The sequence below is a fragment of the Thermobia domestica genome, chromosome 5, assembly GCF_964235325.1.
Source record: "Thermobia domestica chromosome 5, izTheDome1.hap1.1, whole genome shotgun sequence".
Taxonomy (NCBI): domain Eukaryota; kingdom Metazoa; phylum Arthropoda; class Insecta; order Zygentoma; family Lepismatidae; genus Thermobia; species Thermobia domestica.
Window position 1 is genome coordinate 40,432,620 of NC_137458.1, and position 19,256 is coordinate 40,451,875.

General features: G+C 31.6%; 1 long non-coding RNA gene across 1 annotated transcript; it reads right to left on the reverse strand.

The window, feature by feature from the left end:
* Window positions 1–7,790: 7,790 nt before the first annotated feature.
* On the reverse strand, window positions 7,791–17,137 carry LOC145684635 (uncharacterized). The gene is made up of 3 exons (XR_014131343.1): window positions 16,918–17,137; window positions 8,925–9,013; window positions 7,791–7,863 (listed from the first exon to the last, which is right to left on the reverse strand). It is a non-coding gene; the product is annotated as an uncharacterized LOC145684635 (long non-coding RNA).
* Window positions 17,138–19,256: the final 2,119 nt, after the last annotated feature.

Genomic DNA, 19,256 nt, shown 5'->3' on the forward strand with positions numbered 1-19,256 from the left:
AATACACATACTTTAGTATAATGTACGTAAATAAGTTTATATAATAGTATATGAAGCATATGTATTCTTCCTTTATCTTATACAGAATACACATACTTTTTGCATTAAGTACCTTTTTAATTTTATAGGGTGTAGAAATTAAAGGCATAAATACAGTTAAAAAATTTGTTGTAAAAATAATGACAAAAAATTATATAGCAAAATAAAAAATAAAAAATTGTAAACATAATAAAATGAAAATGTAAAATATATAATAAAAATTAAAATATAGATATATAATAAAAATAAAAATGTTGATATATAATAAAAATATAAAAAATTGTAAACTATATAACAATTGATTAATATATATAGTGTTCTATTGATTGATTGTACTTGATTAACAAAACTAATTTAATATTTGAAAAAATCTATTTACAACATATGAAAAATTCATAATATATAAAACTATTTACAACAATATACACAATGTGTCTTAAATACAATATACATAATATATAAATATTATTTACAATATGAAAAATATTATTTACACCTGAAGCCGTGGATCATAGGGTGTGAGGGGTCATGAAAGATTTAAAGAATTTGATAATATAGCATACCCGGGAATAACATGATAGAGTGTATAATGCTTACGTGTTTCCTTTTCATTCATTTATACCACTACATATATTTTTCCCATTCATACCATTATTTACGTTTTCATCATTCATTCATTTATTTTATTTACAGTTTTTTATATGTTTATTTTATTACATAGTAACAAGATATATATACAAATATTTACAACCCATTCATGCACTCACACATTCACACATTTGCCAACCATTAGACACGGTACCCAAAGGGTAATGTCCTGTAGTCAGTCGTGCTGTCAGGATTTAATCGTCGACGTTTGTTGGATACCATTTGATGGGTCTTTGTTTCAGGACGCGAAACGATGACAAATCCGCGCTTACGGGTAATCCTACCTGGGATGTTTATTGTTTTCCTTTCAATTTTTCCACGAACCAGGTTGTAAAAATGCTCAAAATTAATTTCTTCACGCGTTCTATAATCCAAAGTGATACCCCGAATTTTATACACATAATCAAATTTTCCCGTCCCAATTTCTTTTAACCTATACGCATAATTTTTTGGCCCCAGACCTATAAATTTGTCTATTTCCCACCCCTCTTTTACTTCATCGGTTAATTCACCCAAGTAGGGCCCTAATGTAAGTGGAGATTTCTCATCACGGCGTTGTACAAACATGATGCTATCAGTATCACAATACACCACCTTATCACGTCCTACACTTGTCATCAAGTCATACAATTTTAACCGCGCCCATGACGTAATAAACGCCGCAAGAACAACGTTTGAAAATTTCCAAGGCTTATTCTTATTCTCCGTATTATGAAACGTAAGAATAAGATGTTTATCTCCGACAGGTAACACGCTTTGTACCTCGTATTGCGGTGCCCATAGATAATGCAAAAATTTTTCCGGTGTGTCAACAATTACGGATTGCGACAAATCCGTTCTTTGTCCCCATTTCCCATAAAGCGAATTGAGGAATATCTTGGAGATATACCTCAGACCAGGGTTCGATTCAATATTATCTTCCATTAACTCTATGCCTTCATGGGCATAATAATCTGCTACGTATTTTTCTTCGTCCCCTTTGGTTTTGCACCAAGCAGGAAATCCTGAAGATTCCTGCTTCATTTGGAGGAAAGAATTGACGTAGTTGCGGAACAAACTACGCGAATTACGATCCTCAGAACCGAACAGTTCGAATTCCCATACTTCAATAATTTGCAGAATTTTATATCCGGCCTTTAACGCTTTATGAAGTTCTGGGGTACAATACGTGTCTGTTAAGGCACGCTCGGTGTCGCAATGCATGCAATTATTGATACCTTCTTCCATACACGTGCGACATAAGCCAAACATAAGTCGGCCGTTACACGTATATGGGAGCACCGGAAAATACAAATCTTTTGGGGGCAAAATGGTGCATTTTACTAACCCATTGATACTTCCCACATCTGGGAAGTCCGGCCCCTTGTATATTTTTGGTTTACCTACGGGCATTGGTTTACGTGCCATTACCCAAGGATACAATGATGTTACATCATAATATGCAATGAACTCATCGGAAGTACATTCGTACAAAGCATTGAAACACTCGGTCCGACCACCATGAAAACCGTCCTTGGGTACAAGGTGATCAACAAGATCCTTACACTGAGTTTTAATAAACTCTTGCAAACTCTTGTCATTTTTCACCATGTGGTCCCAATTACATTCCCACATTTCAACGAGATTAACACCTCGTTTCTTGAGGTAATTAGCTTTTATGATGGTCTTTTCGAAGCGATCTTGTAGGGATGTACTATCCTTAGAGGTAGAATCGAGACTGACGTGGCGCAATGCTGTAAAACAACGCTTACACCCGTGGAAAAAACATCCATGAAACTCATAAACTGTATTTGTTTTGCTATCATAACCATCGACTTTATATTTACCAATACGCCTTTCCAATCCATTCCCTGAATGTTCAATTTTATTACCTTTGGTACGTTCTAAATACCGTAACCAATACAAAGCTTTTAGACTTTGCTGATCACGGTGATCGAACCCATAAGGCGGAATAATTGGAATGACCTCATTTGGTAAATATAAGGACCGATAAGTTAGAATTGCCAAACTTGCAATTGTAGGGGAGGAAATAAAACACTGGATACCATTCGTTTTTTCCTCGATTAAGTTCGAAAACTTAATCACAGCCTCTGCAAGAATCTTAACGTAATTCCTACAGTATTCCATCATCTCGTATTGGAGATCATACTCCTCGCCGCTTAAAGCACGTTCTTGGTGCCAGGCGATTAATTGTCCCCGTTCTTTTGGGCTGAGACTGTCTGCATCAAAATACTCTAAAGACGGAATTTTGCCTACATAATTTTGATTTTCGGATGTGTTAAATAAATATGGGAAATATCCCTTTCGCAAATTGCCAGATAAACCTAATGCTTCAGGGAGCCGGGACAATCTGACTCCCATATACAAATATGTGTCACGGAAATAGATTTTATTTCCAAGTCTCATTTCTACAATTTTTTGACCCGTCATTATTACATTTGGTGCGAGATCATGTTTTTCTATTAAGGTTCTTGCACAGAACTGCATGTCATAGTTACTTCCATTATGTGAAAGTACTATGATCTTCTTGAACATTGACCGACTTATTAGCACGTGACTAATAAATCCGTCAATATCCTGGAAATTAAACTTACGGGATCCATTTTTATCTCCACACACAAAGCAGGGATCATCCAACTTTGTGTCTTTGCATTTATGGCAAATATTAATACAATTTACGAAATTCACGCAATGTTCTCGTTCTCCTCGTTCATTCTTGGGTAATAACATCGTCTCCACGTCAAACACAATGTACAAGAAGGTATCGACATGCTCAACTTTGGCAGCCTGAACAAAACAAATATGGTCACCATCCACATGCATGTAGCATGCTTTGCAGAAATGTTCACCACATTTGTGTTCAGACTTCCTGTTTCGCATATCGAACATATCACCACAATCGGGACAAACTTTCTTTAATTCACACATTGTCTTGCCACGTGCAATTACATTTTTATGATTGGCAAAACACTCATGCGAAGGAAACAGTCGTAAACAATCATTACACTCGCGTTTAATATCGTCATTACAAGGCTCATGATATTTTTCACACGCAGGACACTTATATGCACACTTGTGATATTGTACATTATTATATCCTTGCAGACAATAGCAACAATATGAGTTTTTGTCCAAAAGTGTAGTAATATTGGTAATCAGCTCATAATGTCCTTCTGTGTACAATATTAAGATTTGTTTGTTTGCATGAATTCCCGGATATATTATATTATACTCACGAGTCAGTTTGTTCTTTTCATAAATGACAATTTGATATTCGGGGGTTAGTTTGTTTTGGAACTTTTTCGCATCAGTAATAGTGCACCCATTTTGATGCTCAATGGTAACATCAGCATCATCGCACAAATCCTTGGCCTGCTTCAACAATCGCTCAGGATGATTTTTTAATTTATACAGTTGTTCATATTTTTGATCAGCCCTAGCCTTCCCGAGGATAATAGCCTTAGGAAGACAATAGACATTTCTTTCCATAGGGATGGTACACTTTTTCAAAAATGTTGCATATTCCTCATACTTGGCCGATCCACGGGTTCGACCCCTTCCCTTGCGTGGATTAGCAATGTGGATCTTAAAATCCACCTTATTCCCAAAAAGAAAATGTTCATTACTATTTAAAACATTTTCAATGGTACGGAATAATACATCAGGGTTCAATTCCTTTTTAGGACGCCATGTCATGTACACCGGTTTGTTTAATTTCGACGCTGAACTTTCAATAGTAATACCAATGTACATATCATCGACGTCATTTAGCGTATGCTCTTGTACAAATTCAAATAAGGAGCGAATATATGTTTGCGGGTTTTCGATTCCAGTAGTTCGCATACGCTCAATGGTAACTTCCTTTCCACGCAGACCAAAGTAAGGATAGTGCTTAGTTTTACTATTAACAATGCGAAAATAATCCCGTTTGCCTGCACCATACAATGTAGGTTCCAATGTAGAACATGTACTATGTTCTGGTGCAGAACTCGTACTAGCCCCCGGAAGAACACCCAATAACTCGTTGGAATCATCAGCAGTTAAGCCCGTAGTCTTCCCTGCAGACACAAATTCTCTAAATTTTTCACGTGCTGCTTCCAGCATATTGTCTTGACGAAAGAAGCCCACACGATACAAATCAATAATATCCTTTGCGGACTTGCAACTCTTCAATACAATAGCCAAAATGCACAAATACCGCTTGCAATAACTTTACATATGATAAAGTGTTTACCCTCACACCCGTAGCATGGCATTGCGTCAACACTTCCCACGTAAAAAACACTTCTTCGGCATTATTATAGCCCCGAGCTTCCTGGGCCGCCAACATGGTGGAAATAACATTGTGCGCTTCCATTTTTTTCAGTCTTCAAGCACTGTTTAAATAAAATAAGTAGTTTTAGTTTTCGTTAAAACTTTCTAAATATTCTTACACAGTTTTGCACTAATGATATAATTAAAAGTTTTCGTGCTTCAAATCAGTTACTTAATTTTTCAATTTACTGAACACACTGTTTAACTTTATTGACAAGTCCGTTAGTACTTTCAGTTATTACCAGTTTACAGTTTGCCGTAATAAAATTCTCTTCAGGCTAATTGCACCACGTAATATAAACCATGAACGTCTTCACTTTTTCAAAAATTCTTCACTACTGACTGACCGCTCAATTTTACTTGTCTTATATACACGAAAATATTGTAAATTCCACACGAAGTTTTCCGAACATTAACGAAATTTTCCGAAGATTGCCGAAAAATACCAATCCTATATTAATACTGTTTATTGAAAATATAATTAAATGTTTATCGACAAATCCTGATAACTATAACTCCGTAAGTTTTTCACTTTACAAAATCGGCAAATCCACTCACAGTTTCCAATAACACTAAATGACAAAATCCTGTAATATTTATCTAACTGTTTGCAATTGCAGCACACAACGTACAAACAGAAACGTCTTCACTGCAGCAGTCCTTCTTCTTCTTCTATAGTGAACCGCCGCGGCTTGCTACGCTTTATTTATACTTTCGGAAATGTAATCTCGCACCCAAACGCATTTAATTTGCAATCTCGTACCCAGATACACTTACTTTAAAGTTTCGTACCCAATCGTGTTCAGTTTGTAATCTCGTACCCAGATAATTTAGTTTGTAATCTCGGACCCAGACGACATAAAATATTTTTTAAAGTAATAATGCTATTTTACAAACATGTATTATTTTAGGTCATGTGTCATTTTCGAAGATTTCCGAACTTAACCGAATGTTTCCGAATATTTAATTTTCACGGACATTATTATTTTAATAGTTGAAAAATGAACATATCTGATGTGAACATTCCAAAGAATAAAAAATCATTTCAAATTAACATTGGCAATAAAATCGAAGTAGTAATAAACAGAAGCACAAATTAATAAAAATAAGATAGTAAACAAAACACATCAAAGAAGAAACAATTTAGCAAAAAGCAATTAAGAAACAAGGTTAGCAAAAGGTTTAAAATAGTTTATGACCCAAAGCATCAGAACTTTATCAGACAAACAATATAGCAGAGATTTAAAGAATATACTGAATTAATCCACATAGGTTAGCAAATCCATATTTAATTAAGCCAATTATTATTAAACATACGATAGCATAGAAACAGCAGATTTTAAAGATATTTAATTATTACAGTTTATTCAAAATAGCATTCAAATAGTTAAGAAAAATTACGTATGGTTAGAATGAAAGTTCGATTACTTACAAATCATAGTTAAGCACCAATCAACAGAGAAAATTTATTAAATAGGATTAGCAAAAATTAAAATAATTAAATCATGTTAGGAAAAGCATCATTATTTAAAAGATCAATTACTAAATTTAAAATACGTATAGTTAGAGAAAGCATATTAAATTAACAAACAAAATAAGAACAAATAAAATAATTAATATGATAACTGTTCTACAGTATTCAATGAAATGCATCAACAAAGAAAACTAATATATTTAATAAATATTTTGTGACTTTCTATTATTCAATTTGTAAATTTTGATTTATTGTAACTATTTTTTATAATGCACTACTAATGAAAGTTCAGTTAATTTTATTTTTTACTTTACCTGTAAACGTTAATGTCTATTTTTTAAATGACATTAAATTTTGCAATACAATTCTTTATATGTTTACATGGTGCTTTTTGATTGTAAAATAAAAAAATGCAAAAGTGTAAATGTAATTTTCACATCTAACATGAAACTTTTTGATTGCAAAATACATTTTTTCATATATTCGTTTCATCATATGAAACTCTGACTGTAAAATAAAAAATGTAAAAAAGTAATTAAAATTTAAAGGAGTTGCAAACGAAAATATAATTTTACATGGTCTTAAAATATTCATTAAGTTTATATACTTAAACACATGTAAAGTTAGTTTATTCAAAATTATTTGTTAATATGTTTTTAATTATATACTCTTTATATTATAGTTTCATTAGATTAAAATATTGTTTTTATTAATTCATTTATGTAAGTAACAAATATTTTTATTTCTATTTATTAACAAGTTTTAAAGGTTAACAAAAATTGTATATGAACACTTACCGCCGCTGGAAAACAGGAAATCCTTATCTAAATGTTCTTAGATGTCGAGAAGTGATAAATTCACAGTTGAGGATAAAACACTTGAATGCTGTAATAATAAAGAAATACAATATTACTTTACATGAAATTATATTTCAGTATTAAAAAAATTGAAAATGTGTATTACTAAACTGTAGAAATTAATTTGCAAAATATTTAACTATGTTGCATGCTGCAAAAATTTTAAGAGGTGTTAACAAAACTGCATGCTAAAAAACTTACATGTGAACAAAAAATTTAACATTTGTTAACAAAAAATGTATCAGTTGTTAACAAAAAAAACGTTACGCAAAACAAATGCATGTTCTCAAAAAATAAAGTGATCTGCAGGTTACAAAATAATGCACGCTTTCAAAAATAACTGATGCAAAATAATTCTTTCAAAAGTAATCTGCATGCTACACAAGCTCAAAGCAGCTACGCTGTGAACTTACAAAAAAATTATAAGCACAAACTATTATGTAAGTTACCAATGATACTTTACTTCTGTAAACTTTGATACTTTGGAATTCTTAATTCCGCTGCCACTTTTACTCCAATTAACTGCCTGCCCTGAAACAATGAAACATTACTAAGTAACACTTGTAATTTATTTTCCTAATCATATTTTAATTGGTTCGTATCTTTTTTATTATTTCGCTTCTTATTTTTATATTCTCCTTTCTTATAGAAAGTCGTAATTTTAATAATGGATCGCTTCCATAAGAAGCTCCTTATTCATTTAACCTCTCCTAATAAATTACTCGAACACTGCGTGTGAACTTGCAAAATAAATCATCTGTTACACAAACTCGTTTTCTACGAAAACTCAAGAATAAAATCTCATAAAGAGAAACTTGTTTCGAAAATAATAAAAATTGAGAACTTGTAAATTACTCGGAACAACTATACTGTGAATATTAGAATGTTTAATCAAACTAACTCAACATAACTTAAGCTAACCTTTTTTATATATTTGACTATTTCTACTTGTTCTTTCAATGTTGCTTTTTTATATATTTGACTATTTCTATTTGGTCTTTCAATGTTGCTTTTTTATATATTTGACTATTTCTATTTGGTCTTTCAATGTTCCTTTTTTTATATGTTTGACTATTTCTACTTGGTCTTTCAATGTTCTTTCTTATATGTTTGACTATTTCTATTTGGTCTTTCAATGTTCTTTCTTATATGTTTGACTATTTCTACTTGTTCTTTTAATGTTCTTTTTTAACTTTGACGGATCATTTTCTGTGAAAACTTCTTTTTATTGGATCGTATCTTATTTATTATTTCGCTTCTTTTTTATTGGTTCGTGTTATTTTATTTTATTGGTTCGATTTCTATGAAATCTCAGAACACTTGTAGTGTGAACCTACAAATAATTTCGAAAATACTAACTAAGCTCGTTTTTAAAATTAGAAAGTCGTAAGAGCAGCTACGGTGTGATTATTTTATTCGTTCGTTTGTTACACAAACTCGTTTTTAAAATATTTTATTGGTTCGTATGCCAGAGCATACTCGTAAGAGCAGCTACCCTGCGAAACTTACAAAAAATTCTTATTTTACTATTTTAATAATATTCTTGCAGAAACATAATTGGTCTATTTAAGTACAAAGGAATAAAGAAATACCTTTGGTAGCAGAAAATATCTTGCTCCTCTGGTACTTTTGGTTGGTGCTTCTCGATACTTTTTAGTAGTACACCAGTAATAATGGTAACCTAAAATATAACATAACATGTGTTAGAACATATAGTAAATATATAGTATTAAACCTTATACCTAACTATATATCTATATTTACATTAGAGATATAACTATATCTATATCTATCTATAACTATATATTTATATCTATATCTATAACTATCTATAACTATATTTATATCTATATATATCTATATCTATCTATAACTATATATTTATATCTAACTATATCTATATCTATATATATATCTATAACTATATATTTATATCTAACTATATCTATATCTATATATATCTATATCTATAACTATAATTATTTATCTATATCTATTTATCTATAACTATATATCTATCTATAACTATATATCTATATATAATTATGCCTATATCTATCTATATCTATAACTATATCTATATTTACCCATAACTATATCTATAATTATATCTATATCTATCTATATCTATAACTATATCTATCTATAACTATATCTATCTATCGATATATATTTACATTAGAGATATATCTATATCTATCTTATATGTTAATATACTATATGGTATGCCTAATATAAGATATAAGAACATGATATTGAGTGTATCTAAAGATATATATTTCTGAAATATGTATAAATCATTTGGTTCTGTTAGAATTAAATTTTCAAATATCAGTACTATAAAATACTAGGAAGAGGTGGCAGGAGATGTCAATGGAGTTTTGATAAGTTACGAGAAACTTAAAGGAAACATTAAAGGAAACTTAAAGGAAAAAAAAACGTCTACGAAAACAGAGTACAAAAAACAATACAAAGAAAAAACAATGGCAGGCATAAGAAGAAAACATGCATAAAGACAAAACATCAAATTTGGATTATACACAAACAGAAAGCTTCTGCTATATACAGAAAGATAAAAGACATATGATAGCTAATGTCAAATAGTTTGGGTTAGGTTAAAGAAGTTATAATAGAATAACAGACAAACATCTTGAAAAAATACAAGTAGTAGTGCTAATAATAGTAAATAGCAGTATAAGCCAAGCAAGAAAAAAAATACTAAACATAATAGAATAATACTCAAGCAGGTTAAGAAATTCTACTAGTAGTGCTAGCACCAAATAGCAGAAAAACCAAGCAAGGAAAATACTAAACACAATAGAATAGCAAACAGCCATTTTAAAAAATATATAATGCTAGCACAATAAGGAACCCATACACCAATCTTAAAATCATCTACAAAGAGGAGCACAATTGAAAATTCTAAGAGACATCTAACAATAGAATTGGTAACAGACATATAATAGCAAACAGGGAGACAGAAAAACTTTTCAAATAGCTTAAGCTTAGTTCAGGATAGGGACATAAACTTGAGTATGCATTAGTTAAAAGTACCATACTGGTTTAGCATTATTTAAGAAGTAGCGAACTAATTAGTTAGCAAGTAAAAGCAGAACATGAGCTTAAGTTTAGAGTTTAGGAAACATTTAAAGCTTAGTTGTTGTTCTGTATGGCTGCAAAACACTGTCACTTACTCTGAGGGAAGAACATAAACTAAAAAGTATTTGAAAACAAGATCCTAAGACGAATATTCAGTCCTCAGAAATGGAAAAATGGCGGAACTACATAATTTATATGGTTTTACCCAACATTGTTAGGATCGTCAAGTCTAGGAGGGCAAATCATGTATCTAAAATGAAAAAACGCTTTCAAACTCTTGACTGGAAGACCAGTCGGCAAAACAACCATTAGGAAGTTCTAGGCGCAAATGGGAGGAAAATATTAAGATGGATCTCCCAGAGATTGGAATACAAAGTAAAAATTGATGCATGAATAGAAGTCAGTGGAGAGCTTCTGTGAACCTCCGGGTTCCATAGACCATAGAGTTAGTTAAAGCTTAGCTGCAGACAAGATCTTAAAGTTTAAAATAATTCAAAACAAATTATTCAGATCATAACCGTATTGGCATTTATTGTAAGTCATTGGCAATTGACGAATGAGGCAAAGCACAAATACAATAAATTAAATTTAGTTCAGTACAATAACAGCAGGAATAAAAGTAACGGCAGCAAAATAAAAGAGGAAATCATATAGTACAACAAACAGAAAGAAAATATTTATCGATCCATACCATGAAACAAAGGATAGATATATTACATAACAAGTAAAGGTGGCTGGGCAGAAGCAAGAATATGTTAGCTAAAGCATACTAGGGAAAACCAAAGAAAGAGCAAATCAGGACGTAATTTATATAAAATTGGAAGCCCATCAAAATTAGGGTAGCACACAATAAATTGAAATAGCTTAGGTTAGGACAGGTTACATAAAAAGGAGTCAAACTCAAGCAAGAGAAGATACTAATCTGTAAGAGATGGCTTGTTAATGGTACTTTACTTAGTTTTTTATCTACTTCATCATATTATTCTCTAAAAGAAATAGACATACATGAGAAAAAAAGAGAAATATTCAATAGACATAAACCAACAAAAGAAACGGGGAATTTAGAAGCTAATCAACAAAGGAGTAAAATAGAAATCTAATAGCATTCTGCATAGAGCAAATAGGTAAAAATAGTTAGAGAAAAACACAAAGAAAAGAAACTTTGATTAGAAAAAAAGGGGATACAGGCAAAGAAAGAAAAAAAAAGAGGCATACATGCAATAGTTTACATGGTAGTAGAAGAAAGAAGGTTAGATTACAAGCGGAACAGAAAAATAACCACAAAGCAACAAGTAGTAATCGATATTCGATAGTTCACATGCAACCAATAGTAGTAGTAATAGTAGTAGTAGTAGTAGTAGCGGAAGTAGCGATAGTAGCAGTAGTAATAGTAGTAGTAGTAGTAGCGGAAGTAGCGATAGTAGCAGTAGTAATATTAGTAGTAGTAGTAGTAGTAGTAGCAGTGGTAGTACTAATAGAGTATTAGTAGCAGTATTAATTGTGGCAGTGGTAATACTACTACTACTAGTAGTAGTAGTAGTGGTAGAATACTAATAGCAGTAGTGGCTAACAGTGGTAATACTAGTAGTCGATAGTATTAGTAGTGGTGGTAATACTAGTAGTCGATAGTATTAGTAGTGGTAGTGCTGATAGAGTATTAGTAGCAATAGTGATGGTAATACTAGTAGTAGTAGTAGTAGTGGGAGTAGCAATAGTAGTAATACTAGTACTAGGAGGTAGTACTGGTAGAATACTAGTGGCACTAGCGGCGGGGACATTGGTAATACTAGTAGTTGGTAATAGTAGTAGCGATAGCAGTAGTACTAATAGTAGTAGTAGTAATAGTAGTAGTGGGAGTAGCAATAGTTGTAGTAATAATACGAGTTCATGTAGTTTCAACGATCATGTGTTTTTACATATATAAAGTATCTGTAATTCAGAACTTAGTTACTTAAGAACCCAAGGTAAATACATATGTAGCGGACTCAACTAATACAGATTTACTTTAAATTAGATACTTTCTGTTACATATACGTAGACTCTCATTGGGTAACCATTTATCTAATGTAGGGTCCCAGGGTAAGCATTCTACATTGAACTAAATTAGTGACTATAAGAAAAAGGAATGCCTAAATTTAATCATTATTATTGGTAAGCTTGAAATGAGTCTTTACAATGTATCAGCTATATTTTCTAACAATATCAATAACTTGGTCCTATCTGCAAATATAAGTTGGACAAATAATAATGAATCGGTTTTTTCTTAGTTTCGCATGTCTCAGTGTCTTGAACAATAGTATTCACATTGAATTAAAACAAGTGTTTCTGCTTCTATTATTCATATTGACTACTCCTCATACTTTTACGAATATTAACAGCGTACAGTTCTTTCGCCTCTGATTATATTGAAATCTTCTAATTAAATGCGTATTCTAGTTAAAATTGCGTCCATTTAACTCGAATGTATGCCATACTCAATAATAAAATTGTTGGGAGCAGTGCTAGAAATTCTTGGCTCCCTGTAGCGTTCTCATGACAAAAATCAAGTGTTTTGTATAAATTGTAGTAAACAATCAGCGTAATCGTGGGTTTCCTTCCATTTTTTTATATACTATTTCAACAACTTTCTTTGTAAAGCAAATCAATATAAAAATCATTTCTCATAAGGGACCGCAATGGTTCAGTAAGCCGGTGGGTGTAGCCGAATGGTCTGAGGCGTTAGGCTGATAATTGTGAGGTAAAGCCGATTGGGGGTTCAAGTCCCTCTGTAGTAGCAAGGGTGAAATTTTAACTGTCCTCGATGTTTCTGTGTTCGTGTCCCTGTCGTGCCTAGTAGTTTGAAAAGTGGTTAAAGTAGGAAATAAGTCAGGAAGTTTAAAAGTGGTAGAGCATTCACCTCTGGTGTTTGGGGTCCCGGGTTCAATACCAGGCTAAGTAAGTTTGTGGTGGACAAACACCGTGTCCATGGGTTTTTTCTCGGGGGTTCTCCCGTTTCCTCCCACTTACTATATACTTTTAAGAGCTTATTTTAGCTCCCATATTTAGTTCAAACACCTTATTTTTAACAACGAGTTTGCACAGCAAACGATTTATTTTGCAAGTTCGAAAATACAATTTGCTCCGACTAATTTATTAGGAGAATATAAAAATAAGAAACGAACCAAAAAAAAATAATCACCGTCTCCTTTAGCCTAACCGGCATAACCGTGGGACTCAAAGATTTCATTTCATTTTTTCATTTTCTCATAATCACCATAAACTGAAAAATACTAATTCTTTAACAAGTACATACAAAATTCCCTCTGTCCCCAGTCTTAGTGTCCATGTCCGGTCATAACAATTTTAAATCTTATATAAATTGTGGTGGGACCCCACCCCGCCTTTGGCGTACATTTGAAAGAAAATTGGTGAGTATTTTTCGAAAATCATAATTGTGGGACGCTAAACTAAAATATGTCATCTCAGTATAATAATAAATTTCAAAGAATAAATTGAGATATGGTAGTATCCCTGGTTGTATGCAACCCAGCGGTACATAAGTGCTTATCACGTCTACATAACATTTCAGACACTTTTCTATTAAATATGTTTAGTATCGTTCCCTATATAGTTAAACCCGGTGTACGCTAAGCATTTTAAATGTCAAAATATACAAGTCTCGGCATGTCCTCAAATAAGTCATTATCCAAGGAAGCCCAAAAAATCTAAAATTTTCAATTCCAATTCTATATGTATTTCTAAGTATTGTTCTGAACAACCCACTAATCAACCTTACAAGTATTGAGGAGTGGTATAACATTTCTCGCCGGCATCAAATATTTTAAGGAAGCTAAAGACTCTATTTGTTAATTAAGAAATTTCATTTAATTTTTTTTTCTCCATCTAAACGATTTCTCATTTGTATTATCAAACGGAAATAAATATAAAACAAGTCGGGTACGCTAATATTCAAATATTACTGTAAACAAGACTGTAAAAACGCAATTTATGTATACTGTTCAACTTATTTTACACAAATACGGAGCTAATAGCTAATTTGATAATTCTAATATAAAATTATGTTTCCAATAATAATATTGAAACTCAATCGAGTACAAATCAAATTTAGTTTCAGGAAATACTAGTTTCAATAAACTCAAATAGTACGCTACAAACAAAATTCAAGAGTACTATAATTCGTTGTATCTGAAATTGTGTCTACGAACCCTGTAATCATCATTATTTCTTAATAAAAAATGTAATCTACAAACTAAAATACATTGTAATTAATCTAAATAGCAAATCAGTTCAACACCTCCTTTATATAGTCTTAGTATTAATCAATTTGTCTTTATACCAAAATATTTCCTATATTTCTTTAATTGTGGGGAAATCAGTAATAGAGTGCTTACTTCAAAGGCAAGTTAGGGCATTATAACAATGTCCATAGATTTTTCGAGGTTCTATCTATTTTAATGGATCAAAATAACCACCATTTCCTTCATAACTTAGCAACTATAATTGTAAAAAGTCAGTATTATTCCTCAGATCATTATAACTGCATGTTTTTCCCTGAGTGACTTAAAACATTATAATGCAGTAAACAAAGTGAGAGAATTCTTTAAATTTGTTCTCCAAAACTTAAAAAAAAAAACGTGTGTGCCGTCCGTTTTTTAAAATTATTAAGAGTCTTTAGAATCTCAAACCAAACAAAGTGGCGCTACTAATTCAATAATATATGCCTCATATAATTACACCGTTGGAGGTTCATGTCTCAAATAGCCATAACTTTGAAACTTATGTTTCGCCACCCATTTTTTTTTAAAAAAAACTAATAACTTAGTTCATACACTCTATCCATTGTCCCTAAGTGTCAATATTAACTGTATTACGCTATTACATCAGTTATGAATCTATTCGCTTTGCTTCACTCTATGACATCCAATAGATTAAAAAACTGTTATTTCGCTCTACGCAATTTCTACTTTCATTTAAGCTCCTCCCCATAAAATTTAATTTTATATGTGTCCAAAAGAGATATCATCTATAAAGTATTAAAGTTTTCTCGGAGTATCATATACGGCTTTAGCACGGTGGAGGTCCCCCCCATGCTACTTCCTGTGGTTCAGGAATATAATAATAAAATATAGGTCCGTGTCTCCTATAGCCTAGTTGTTAAAAGTAATAATAAAGCTTGTTCCTTACTAATCAATTAACGTACACGTCCTAGTTGTGGGAAACCCACCAATGGGGAAGCAACGCTAAGCTATGCTTCATATAGCCACAGATCTAAATGAACTCTATGTATTATCTTGGACTTTAAACGTAATTTTACTCGATAACCGTAAAATTGAAAGAGTATATTTTCGGTGAGTCATAATCCTAAAGATCTAAGTGGAAAATAAAATTCAATTACAAAGCTAACATAAAAAAATAACATTACGGTCAATAAGCGTAAACTGCTCTCATTATGCGGCGTAAAGCATCTAGATGTTAATGGAAATTATTCTACAATTTCATCTCATGACTTGTCCCCCAGCTGGACACTCTTTATTTTTACTGCTACCAACTCGCTGGATACGCATAAAATTTTAGAATTCAAACCCTTTAAACTTAATTATTCTGTCACGCACCAATTCCTGTAACATTGGCAATGCCCCATTTCATATAAAGTCAATACTTTATACTATCAGTATGTGAAATCAACAATAAAAAGCTTAGTATTCGATGACTATAAGGAAACATCCTAAATGTCATTCACTAAACTTGACATCACAATTTAATGGTCATATTACAAAATAAGGAAAACAAACGTAATAATAATAAAGGCACTGAAAAACAACCAAATAAGATAATATTCTTGCAATTAATCCTTTTTTCGCAAAACGAAGGAATCTCTCTTTATATATAATCTCAAATTGATTCCTAGTTAGAAAACCTTAAACACCAACGTGATAAATACGCATTTCACACTAGTAAACTCCAATAAATCACTTCAACAAATAATGTTTCCTACAACTTTGACTCTAATTCTGTACTACACAATAATAAAATACAAAAATCTCCAAAACGGAAAACAAGTTTGAAATTAAGCTCAAAATGTGCAAAATTCCAGCTCATAATAATAATAATAATAATAATAATAATAATAATAATAATAATAATAATAATAATAATAATAATAATAATAATAATAATAATAATAATAATAATAGAGCTTCTTTACTGCTAAACTTTTTAGCGTATGTGCCTTCGGCAATTAATTCTTTTATTCCTACAAAGCAGTATTCAACTCTGCTTTCCATTGTTTATTAGTTTGTTCGTTTCATTAAAAAAAAAAAATCGGTGCTAATCAGGTCTATAAACTCAAGTACAATCAACATAATGAAACAAATCTCTTTCAATAAAACAAAGTTTAAAACGAAATATCAATTTCATGAATCAATCAATCTTTGCAATATTTAATTCTATATTTTCTGTGTATAAAATTAGCTAAAGTTTTCTTACCTTAATTCTGCATAAGCGCTGAAACAATCTTCAATGTCAATACACCTATCTGCAGAAATCAAACACCAAACTAGTACACCAATAAATTCTAATACGACCACACAATAAATCTTCTCTATACCAAGCGCAGTACTACACAAATAATAAATCGGTTATGGTCGGTCATGTATTTATAAAGTTCTTCAATTCCGTCAAAGCATAAGTTCATTTACCTGCCCTCCCTTCTCCTATCTATGATTAGTTACAAATATCTTACAACTTTCTACCATTATGCTTATTTTAAAGAAAAAAAAATAAAATCTGATTTCCTCATGCATTTTCATCAGATATAATAAATGAGGGGTCAGTCTCCTGCCTTGTCCTAGTTTTTGGGTTAAGCAAACAGTTAACCAATTTATTTATTTTATTTCTAGCCAGCATGTTATTCCAAAATAAGATTGCACTTAAAAGAGAAAATTGTGGAAACCGTTTACTGATTACATGGCAATAACCTCTGTAAATAATGACCCCAGTATACATAGCACTTTCTTTCCTTAACTAGCATTCCATCAAAGTAACCTTTAGTGGCCCTTCCTTTTCAAATCGTCTATTAGTACACAATTAGAGGCGCCTTACAGACATAAATATCTTCACATAAGTAAATCTTAAAATATCTAAAGAGTAACCATAAAGTGGTTCTTTAGATAATATCACTCATTGGGCCATCACTGCAGATAATATCATCTATAGGAGAAAGTCCCATAGAGGTTCACAAAATAGCACTAGAAATCAAAGCATGTATTTATTACAACAGCTGTGGCTATTAATCAGATATTGTCTACATTTATAACTCGTCAACAGTCCTCATTTCAAAAATACTTTATAGTTCTTGTGTACATCAAAATAGACACAAGCATCAAAAATAATATTTCAACAAGCTGTATTTCAATTAGAGGTAAATGACATTTTAAAAATAAATATGAGCCACATGGTTTCAAGGGTGAGTTCCAAATTTCCAGTAACAACGAATATCCCGCTACAATCACACGAAAACCCATCGCTAAGGGTTCATTTCAAACATGTCATATATGCTATCAAGTTCTCCAAGTCATTGTAGTACAAATATCTGCCACATGATGTCAGCACCTCCTTATACGCAAAGAGAAATTTATCTTCGAAAGTATTAACACACAAAAAAAGATGCATAGCTGGTTTGTCTTTGATTTTCTTTCAGTAAAGAAAACTAAAAGTTACTATAATATATGAAAATGTTATTATAACAATAAATAATTCTAAGTTGTTCGGAAAAATCAACTTCATTCTACAAATAATTAAAAATTAAAAAAAAAACTCCGGAATCATAAAACCACAATCTGTGCGGTTCATGTGTCATCAGAGTGCTACGTCAAAGAACATCAGTGGTAATATTAAAGGTAACATGTCTTATTACTTAAGTTAAAATATTAAATAAACATATAAAGTGTGCCGAAAATACCATTAGCGTCCGTGGTTACCGAGCGGCAAAATACATAGCAGGCGGGGCTAAAAACTCGCGACGGTAATGGCGCCAGCGGAAAGCAAACATTCAATACAGTGCGGCAGTCAGTAATATACAAAGTGGACGGGCGGAAAAAGTATAAAGGAAACTTGCACTACGGTCAAACAGTAATGGCGCCAGCGGCACCATCTGCCACGCGTTATCAATCCAAAATAATACATTAAACCCTTTCGTAATTAAATAACATTATAAGGTAATAACGGTACATATATCATCATACGCGATTACATTGAAACTACGCAATCATCTTTAATTGAATAAATTAATAGCTGTTTGATTAAAGGGGTAATCAATTTGATAAGAGATTAATTAAAGGGTTAATTAAATTGATATCAAAATTTAATTAAATTATATCTTACAATGTTGCATAATTTACACTATAAATATACAAAATATAGGGAATTTCAACCCTTTAGGGCATAATTTGGCAACACCGCGGCGCTAGAAAGCCCATAATACAGCGTAAAAGGCCTCGATTAATATAATATCGCCTCAGGGAGGTCAGATTTGGAAATGTTCCTACTTACTTCGTGTTTCATTTAAGCATATCTTTAATTATCTAACTTTTAGCTTATCTAATTTTCATGATATACCGTAAGACGAGGTTACTTTGCACCAGGATTAAGGGATTTTAAAGGAAATCGCAGTAACTTTCAAACGTAATGATTTAAAACGCTGTATTTTAAACATATAATAGTTAGATATGTATGAGGAAAACATTTGTGTAAGTGCATGTAGTGGTGGGAATACTTTGCACAACTTTTAAAATAGTATGTTCAACATATGAACATAATGTTTCTAT